The sequence below is a fragment of the Pseudophryne corroboree genome, chromosome 1 (assembly GCF_028390025.1).
Source record: "Pseudophryne corroboree isolate aPseCor3 chromosome 1, aPseCor3.hap2, whole genome shotgun sequence".
Lineage (NCBI taxonomy): Eukaryota > Metazoa > Chordata > Amphibia > Anura > Myobatrachidae > Pseudophryne > Pseudophryne corroboree.
In genome coordinates, this window is record NC_086444.1 from 779,907,531 (window position 1) to 779,917,957 (window position 10,427).

Consider the following 10,427-nt stretch of genomic DNA (forward strand, 5'->3'; position numbering starts at 1 on the left):
ACGCTACAATAAGACTTATTTATTCCAATACACTCACTCGAACAACACTAGCAAAATCCTACATGCTGTATAGAAGAGTTTATTACATTACAAAAATGTGAATAAAATTGAACAAACTCTCCGTTTAACATCTAGATGTGTATTTAATATACAACTGTACTAAAAATAAATACAAAATGTTGTAAGCTGGGTACACACTAGGTGATGTGGCTACCCAGCAATGTCTGTGGTGACGCAACCTGCAATCTACTAGGGGTGCCGGCATCGGCAACTTCATACACACTTGCTGATGCCGTCAGCAACGGAGTTACAGTGGGAGGGAATGGGGCCATGCTGCATTCGGTAGCATGGCCCTCGCTGGCGATGCCACCCAACGGACCTGCATGCAGAGGATGTCGCTGATCTAGGGTTACCACCTCATCCCTTTAATTCTGGACACATGTTAATTACACAGGTTCTGTGGCTGGTGACTTCAAGACTCCAGAACCTGTGTAATTAATATGTGTACAAGCACATACAGAGAGAGAAAAGAAGGACCATTGTCCTGTGTAATTATATATTTTTTCCAAAAAATTTTTATTTTGTTATTCCATTAACCTTTTAGGTGCTCTCTCATTAGTGCCTTATACCAGTTCAGTGACTCTACTACCATACCACACCACATATGCCCGATCTCGTCTGATCTTTGAAGCCAAGCGGTCTTGGGCTTGGTTAGTACCTGAAAGGGTGACCTCCAAGGAATACCGAGTGTTGTAGGTGTCTTTAGAACCACTAGTACGGTACAATCAGCATACACTAACTGCAGAAGCACCCCTATTCTTCCTTCTACCTGTTATTTTCCAATATTTAATATTGGTACCATATATACCCAGGTGGGGCTCCCTGGTATGCCCGGCCCATTGTGGCTTTATTTATTAATACAGTTTATCTGTACTGGTCAAGGCGGCGGGATACAGTTCGATTAATGACTGAAAGCCCGCAAACCATAATGAATGGAGTATGACCAGAACATATATTATTTTTTAGTAATATAAATTTTGCAAAGCATAGTAGCACATTATTTACAAATACCAATTTAGTGGTGTGAAACTTCATTGAGATTTTGTTTTCATTTGCATGCATCTACCAACTTATTTCATTTTTTACATTTAGATATCTTAGATAACATCTCTAACTAGAGGTAGTAAGATACACATTATCTTAATGGCATTTCTATTAAAAGCTATGTTTTAGTATTCTCATTTAACATACGGTATTTACCGATTGTGAAGAGCGCGCCCACAAAAAGAGTCTTCTCTTCTCTTCTCTCTCTCTGTGGGCCAGATGTACTAAGCTTGAAAAGTGATCAATATCACTGTGATAAAGCACCAGCCAATCGGCTCCTAACTGTCATTTTTCAAACACAGCCTGTGACATGGCAGTTAGGAGCCGATTGGCTGGTGCTTTATCACAGTGATATTTATCACTTTTCAGGCTTAGTACATCTCCCCCGCAGTGCATGTTCTTGTATACTTCTCTCTGACTCAGGGCGCACCACCAGATGGACATACCAATTCTGATACAGATTACACTTTGATTGTCCCGGGCTGGTTAATTCCTAATTATCTTTCCAATATTTTCCTGGTGCCTAGTTATTCCCTTTTTTCCCCGTAATTAATATGTGTCCAGAATTAAAGGCAGGGATGGGGAACCTTTGGCCCTCCAGCTGTTGTTGAACTACACATCCCAGCATGCCCTGCAATAGTTTTAGCATGGCCAAATTGCAAAACTGTTGCAAGGCATGCTGGTATGCGTAGTTTAGCAACAGCTGGAGGGCCAAAGGTTCCCCATTCATGATTAAAAGGATGAGGTGGTAACCCTATGCTGAACACAGTGCATACACACTGTGCGTACGTTGTGTTGTTTCGATCCATTGGAAATGGGCACATCATTCCCAATGTCATCTAGTGCATACCCAGCATTACTAAATCAATGGAACATTCTTGTTATTTAGCACTCATTTAATAATAAATGCCCTTATTGTAGCATCTACATTTTCTAAATATTGCTAATCTGATGGTAGACTATCTCAGCCATTTGGTGCAGTAGTGGAACTTGTGAGAGGTGGGCCCAGATGCAAAAGTATTTTGCCCCCCCCCCCCCCCTCCTCTGACCCCCCCCAAACTCATAATATGCCACACTCCAGTGGATGACAAGGAGAGGCAGTGCTGACAGAGAGAGGGTGACAGGAGTACAATCACACAGTCTTGCACACAGTCCTATGAGAGATCTGCCATAAAGCTGTTCCAGCATCCCTGCACAGATAGCCATTTGCAGAAAACACTCACCTCTCCTGCTCAGCTCCATCACCAGTGTACATGTAAAAGTGGGTATGGCTGTACCTGCTATGATATCTATCAACAAGCCAATGGTTAACTAACTGGGCAGTTTATAGTTTGAGTCATCCACTGTTGTGTACCTGTATAACTCTGCAATATCAACAGGGCAGTTTCTAGACAATTTGGCTCCCAGTTTGAGCATTAAAAAAAATGTGTGTCCCCCATAGACATTCAAAACTATCCCCCCCCCCACAGACATTCAAAACTATCACACACACACACACACACACACACACACACACACACACACACCATACTTGCCTACCTGACCAGTGGCGGATTTAGCGGGAGGCGATTAGGGCGAACGCCCCCCCTACATGTATCGGCACCGGGATGGAGGCCGGGTCCCGCTGCGGTGGTGGGAACGGGGTGGATAGCGGTGCAGCACGGCGGGGGAAGGGGAGAGAGAGAGAGCGTCCTGACACGCGTACAGCGGCCTCTGTTTTTACCTCCTCCCTGTACGCGCGTCGGGACGCTCTCTCCTCGTCCCCCGCCGCGCTGCACCGCTCTCCGCCCCGTTCCCAATACCGCGGCGGGACCCGGCCTCCATTCACTGTCAGGTGTGTGTGTGAGTGTGTGTCTGTCAGGTGTGTGTGTGTGTGTGTGTGTGTGTGTGTGTGTGAATTTCGCCTCATACATTGTGCTATAATGTGCATAAAGGATCATTCAGTGTGCTATAATGTGCATTTAGGATCATTCTGCGTGCTATAATGTGCATTTAGGATCATTCAGTGTGCTATAATGTGCATTTAGGATCATTCTGCGTGCTATAATGTGCATTTTGGATCATTCAGTGTGCTATAATGTGCATTTAGGATCATTCAGTGTGCTACAATGTGCATTTAGGATCATTCAGTGTGCTATAATGTGCATTTAGGATCATTCAGTGTGCTATAATGTGCATTTAGGATCATTCAGTGTGCTATAATGTGCATTTAGGATCATTCAGTGTGCTATAATGTGCATTTTTTAGGATCATTCAGTGTGCTATGATGTGCATTTAGGATAATTCTGCGTGCTATGATGTGCATTTAGGATCATTCAGTGTGCTATAATGTGCATTTAGGATCATTCAGTGTGCTATAATGTGCATTTAGGATCATTCAGTGTGCTATAATGTGCATTTAGGATCATTCAGTGTGCTATAATGTGCATTTAGGATCATTCAGTGTGCTATAATGTGCATTTAGGATCATTCTGCGTGCTATAATGTGCATTTAGGATCATTCTGCGCGTTATGATGTGCATTTCGGATCATTCTGCGTGCTATGATGTGCATTTCGGATCATTCTGCGTGCTATGATGTGCATTTCGGATCATTCTGCGTGCTATCATGTGCATTTCGGATCATTCTGCATGCTATGATGTGCATTTAGGATCATTCTGCGTGCTATGTGCATTTCGGATCATTCAGTGTGCTATGATGTGCATTTCGGATCATTCTGTGTGCTATGATGTGCATTTCAGATAATTCTGCGTGCTATGATGTGAATTTCGGCTCATTCTGCGTGCTATAATGTGAATTTCGGATCATACTGTGTGCTACATTGTGAATTTCAGCTCATACAGTGTGCTATAATGTGAATTTCGGCTCATTCTGTGTGCTGTAGAAACAGAATTTGTCGCAGATAAGAACCACTTTGCCCATCTAGTCTGCCCCCTTTTTTTTTTTTTTACATTATTTTTATCTCTAACCTTATCTGATCCTTATTTCTTTGTAAGAATATCCTTATGTCTATCCCATGCATGTCAAATTGCCCTACTGTCTTAGCCTCTACCACCTCTGATGGAAGGAATGGTGATTCGCCAGTCTGTATCACCAGTGCGCAGGGTTCTCTCCACTAACTGGCAACATTTTATTAGTAATGGCAACAATAGGAAATTTTAGAAGCGAACGGGAAGGGCATTACTAAGTGGGAGGGGCTATGATTAGGGGGAGGAGTCATAATTCTTTAAAAAAAAAAAAACTAAAAGTTAAGTCTAGATCACCAGTTAATTGATAAGAAAGGTGTTTCACCACAGGTGATGGCAATCATACATTACCAGGAAAGTCCAGGAACAGAGCATTTTCTCCCTCATGGAGAGGGTCAGGTAGGCAAGTATGACACACACACACACTCCCCATAGATACTAAAAAAAAAAACTATTTTGTGCATGCTGGAGGTGCAACGGGTTAATAGTGAAATTATTTTTAATACTAAACAAAAAAGATTATTGTTTACCTATGGATTGAAATATTTACTGTTTTTAAGATGTAGTAAGTTTCAAAATTTACACCAAATAATTTGTTGAACAACTTATTGTTGAAACATGGTTTAAAATAAACACATCATAAAATAAATTACTGACTCAGTACAGCTATTTAAGCAGATGAGTATTTGAATGTTTAAAGTTGACACTTTAAAATTGCAGCAAAAATCCCCCAAAAATAAAGATTTGTTTATATAAACTTTATAACAACCAAAACCAGTATGTGACAACAAACAATGCAATACATCCATTTCAGTGCAGTTTTACATCGTAATCAAGGTAAATCAATTGTAAAGGTTAATCACCTGCATTAATAAGTGTGCAGTCTTTCGTCAACATTGATACTGTGAAAGTATGCATTGTCGCATCAAAGAATTTGTGGATGCCCAGGAATTACTCAGAAAATGGATTGTAACTCTCTTATCTTGTCATGGACTTCTGCACTGAAATAGCAGTTGCTAATGTATGCATACCCACATTGGTGCAGCGTACGCCATACTTGCCTACCTGACCCTCTCCATGAGGGAGAAAATGCTCTGTTCCTGGACTTTCCTGGTAATGTATGATTGCCATCACCTGTGGTGAAACACCTTTGTTATCAATTAACTAGCTCACCACAGGTGATTGCAATCATACATTACCAGGAAAGTCCAGGAACAGAGCATTTTCTCCTTCATGGAGAGGGTCAGGTAGGCAAGCATACCTCCCAACATGACCCTCTCCAGGAGGGACAGAATGCTCTGCTCATGGACTTCCCTCTTAATTTATGATTGCCATCACCTGTGCTGAAACACTTTTCTTATCCATTAACCTGTTCAAAACCATTGTTGGCAATCATAATGTCAAAGTCAGAAAAATATCTCTATGCACACTACCATATTTGCACCTCACACAGGTCCGTGCTGCGCATGCGTACGCTCTCCCATGCGTGCGCATACTCACAGTCGCGGGCACCCGCAGGCGCACGGTATGCGTATTTACGGTAGAGTTTATGTGATCGTAGCGTGCGACTCAATCGTTACATATTTTCACTATATAATGTATTTTGTAGATCATGGTCCCTTTGATAGATTCTGAAAGTTTAGTTAACATAGCATGTTCCTGGACAGAGAGATCCCTCTTTGTATTGTACGAAGGGTCTAACAGGGGTCATACAGTGGTGTTTAGTACCCATCGGAAGAGTATTTAAATAGCAATATTCCGGTGTTGGTTTGGAGCGGATTAATCGCTCGTGCGAATAGTTATGGACATAAGAAGTTTATGTCCATTTACTATTATTTGTTCTTATTTAGTCATGCGGCGGGAAACCCAGTATCCCACCCACCTGAACAGTTGGAAGCAGTCACAGCCCACCTGTATGAATCAACCTATGACCTTTTGTTATAATGCGAAGCCGAATTCCTGTGTCCAATGAACAATGAGATTGTAGGGACCATTGAATTGCATTGTGTGTGGGGCATAAATAGGCAGGCCGACCATATCCAGTTCACTCTCTTCAACGGTTCTCATTGCTGATAATCGGGAGCTGGATATCGAGGCGCATGCGATCGTTTCCCCTTGTGCGTAAGTGTTTCTCCGCAACTATATTGATCTTCTTGTTATTGTGGGCCAATTTCTCTCTCTCTCTCTCTCCTCCTCTTTTTCTCTTATTTTCCCTTAAATAGTAATTGTATTATATTTCCTGTGTAGTTATCTGGTTAGGTAGTCTATGTTATATTGTAGTGTATGATTTGTATTTGTATTAATTCTTTTGCAAGTATATCATTCAAAATATATATATATTAGGCGTTGGACCCTAAGCCCAGGTATCTGTGTATTTCTTATAGTGTTTAGTATTCTCAGAGCGTCGGTGACGCTCAAACAGCTTTTAAGTTAATAAGGTTACACTAGGTTGCATCTACACCCTATCTCTACACAAAGGTTTTACAGCATATTACATTGTTTATGGTTTAGATATAAAGGTTTAACATTGTGAGCGTCAGCGCCGCTGGTGATCTCCTCGTGGTCCCGAGCGTCCGCTACGCTATAGCGAATCATTACGTTAGTCAGCAGCCAATAGCGTGCCTGCCTGTGATCTCTTGGCCGTGAGCGAACATGACGCTTGAGCGTCTCGACTACGGCTAAGCGATTGTTACGCAACGTGCGTACCCTTACGGTACTTCATACGTAGATAGCGTACAGTGTTCTTAGACCTCATAAAGGGTATTATATAAGATAAATATTTAGCTTTATCAATTGGCGGCTCGTCCTGTCCTTCACATATCTGCACTAGGTAATTTCAGCAGACATTATCCAGCAGCAAAGGGCGGGAGATCATATTCCTCGTAGTGCTGTTTGGATAAGCGTCTGCTTCTCTTAGTAAAGGGTGCTGAAGGAATCCGGGAACCGGAGGTAAGAACAACACGCTAGTCTCTTTTAAAACTGTTTATTTTTCTGTCTTGCGTACACACGCACGCATATCTGCATTTCTTTTTTTCATTTGTGTATTTTCGTATATCACTCTCCTGTTTGCCAGTTTTATAGTTGATAAACGTGCTAAGAGAGATTTGCCGCTATTTCATAGTTTAAGAGTAAAGGTAATATAGTTAAAGTATAGACAAACACACAGCTGTGCCTGAGAGACAAGGCGAAGTCAGTGTGGTGCGCGGTAGATGATAAAGGATCATCTACATTGATAAACGTATAAATTGTGTTACGGTGGATCTTTGCTTTGCGTACACGTGTCTCTAACAAAGGACTGAGACTTGTGTACGCAACCCAAGGGCCGATGCACGCAGCGTATATTACGCAACGGAGCGTACGGGTACGCCCACGTAACTCAAATCACAAGCGTTAATTTTTTTTCAACGCGATAAATAGCGCAACGCGGTAAATAACGCAAGGCGATAAATCGCGCAAATCTATTTTAACATTCAAAATTTAAATTAATAGATCCTTCTCCTAATTTGTAACACATCTGGTCTAAAGAAAATTTCTGCGCAGAAATAGAAATAGAAACAAAAGTGTATATGTGGTGAGTGAGTGTTTGGTTTTACAATTTTTGAGGTTGAACCACAAGAAAAGTCGAGTTCTCGTGAGGTACATGCATGTAAGTGACGTACATGGTGGCTAGGGAGGCATCCCTGGTTAAAACATACAATTTGAGCATTAGAGTGTAGCAGACCAGGAGGTCATACTGTAACAGACCAGGAGGTCATAGCAGACCAGCAGGTTCAGGTACAGCAGACAAGGAAGTCCGCTATACAGTCCACAGGCACAACACCAAGAAAGGGTTGGTGCAACACCCATATAGGCCATACAAGCTCTGGCTGAAGGAATTCGCAGCCGCAATTTTCGATTCCACTGGTCGCTCCGTACATAAGATTAGTTGCTTATGTGCTGAACGATTGTACCGCACGTAATTGTGTGCATTAGTAAACCTGACCGGTACTATTTGTGTACGAAGGTCATAAACGCTATTTGTACATTCTAACGTGATTTGTGTAATTTTTTTTATTTTAAGGGAGGTTCGCTGCTCACTCAGGAACTATCCAACAACCAATAGTTACTGGAAAGAGTAAGTGTTCTTCGGATCACTCTCACAGGTTCCAGTAAATAGAGGTTCAGGTCGCAGGGGCCCTAGGTCGAGTACGCCAGCACCATATCGGTGTGATCAGGTCGTATTGGTCGGCGTGGGCGAGTGAGTGGGGTACTCGGTAAACCGCCACCGTCAGCCTATTTTGAACATTTTGGTTTGCGTAAGGGTTGGTTGAATAAAGCAACACCTTCGAACTATGGGGGCCACTTGTTCAGGTAGGGGGCGATCAACCTCGGTTCGGGTTGATTCAGTGAACCGACCAGTCGGGTCGGCAAGATACGTAATGTGTGAGAAATACGGAAGTCACACAGAAGCTTTATGTGATGAATGGGAGAGAATGACAATACATGACAGGGAGAAATTCCCAAGAGTAGGTAGCTTCAGCACAGAAGTGTTAACAAATTTAAGGAGAAGGATATGTCTCATTAAATCAGCCAAGAGACGAATCAAGCATTATGATTATTTACAGTTGTGGCAACAGGAGGGTGACATACAGAGAGGATTGGCTCAGGCGGCGGGATCTGGCTCGATCAGAAAACTGATAGCCACGGCCCCACCACCACCATATATATCAGGAGAGAAATTGGTTGCGGAGAATGACGCACTAAGGTGTAACACACAAACACTTAGCAACTGTGTAAATGTTAAAGATAATGTTAACCAATTAACCAATGCAAGTATTAACCCGTGCAAGTTGTACCCTGTTTTGAACTTTCCTCAGGAGTGTGATCAAGAGGACGAATCGGCAACAATTTCAGCGCTCTCTCTAGCAGCCATCATAGCAGAGACCACTGTAGGCACAGCTCAACCCCCGAGATTAGTAACGAAAGCCCCTAGCGGAGGGATAGGTGAGGTCGTATCAACGGGTAAGTACGGCACCATACACTATGCTGAAACTATTTCACCACAGCCTGTAGAATCTACACAGGATGAGGTTGTTAGAGTTAATCCTGTTAAGGTAATAGTAGTTCCAAATGGGAAAACAGACACTTCAGGAGTCACTCCTGTTAGGAACATTGCCATGTACAGCCCATTTTCCCGAATGGAATTAAGGACCATAGTGTCTGAATTCCCTGACCCTAGAAAAGACTTAGTTGCCAGCCAAAAATACATCAGAGACCTAGGTAACACTGTAGAGCCCAACAATAAAGACTGGCAGATATTGCTGAGAGCATGTTTACCCTCCAATGTCGACGCAGCTCAATTTTTAGCTGACTGTGGATTAGATCAGGATGTACCTCTTACAGAAGTGTACAACAAAGACAATGTAAAAAGAATAAGTTTACAGTTAAAGGAGTATTTCCCAGCCGTAGTTAAATGGAACAAAATATTCTCCATTAAACAGAAGGAGTCAGAAACAGCTGCAGAGTATTTTCACAGAGCATTATCAGAAATGGCAAAATACACAGGCATAGAGGACATTAAAACAAACATAAACCATTGAGAAGTAGCAGTATCGGTACTGATGGATGGTTTAAAAGAGTCATTGAAGACTAGGGTACAGACCACACAACCATGTTGGCGAGGTCTGTCTGTGGCTACTTTGAGAGAGGCTGCTATTGATCACGATAGGAACATCACCAGACACAGGGAACAACAAGGTGATAAGTTAATGGCAGTAAGTATACAGGCCCTGACCACAAGGCAGCCTTTGTTTATATCACCAAACCCTGTGGGTAAGTCAAATGTGGTTACTTGTTATTCTTGTCATAAACAGGGACACATGGCACGAGATTGTAGAATGAAGAATTCACGAAACTCATACCAACCCCCTAGACAACGACACGACACACGACATTGGGAGCAAGGTCCGCAGAAACGGAGTTATGAGCCACATACAGGGGAAACAAAAAGATATCCCCCGAACAGAGACTGGCAAGCCTCTGGTAGCTCCCAATTAACTCCATCACAAGTAGTTGCTGCCAGCGGGATTCAGGGAGGTCACCATACCCAATAGGGGTGTGGCCATACCTGTAATCTGCAGCCAGTAAAATTGATTGCAAGCCTTGAAAGTGAACCAGAAATTGCAATCAATGTAGCTGGTAAATCATTAAACTTTCTTGTAGACACAGGGGCGGCCAAATCAGTGATAAATTCGACAGTGGGCATGAGAACCACTGGTAAGACAATTCCAGCCATAGGGGTAACGGGAGTAGTCCAGCACTACCCTGTTAGCAAACCAGCCGAGATTACAATAGGGCCTTTACATACCAAGCATTCCT

At 42.6% G+C, this 10,427-nt stretch overlaps 1 pseudogene; it reads left to right on the forward strand.

Moving 5' to 3' along the window:
- Window positions 1-640: 640 nt before the first annotated feature.
- On the forward strand, window positions 641-759 carry LOC134952681 (5S ribosomal RNA; annotated as a pseudogene).
- The last annotated feature ends 9,668 nt before the right edge of the window (window positions 760-10,427 follow it).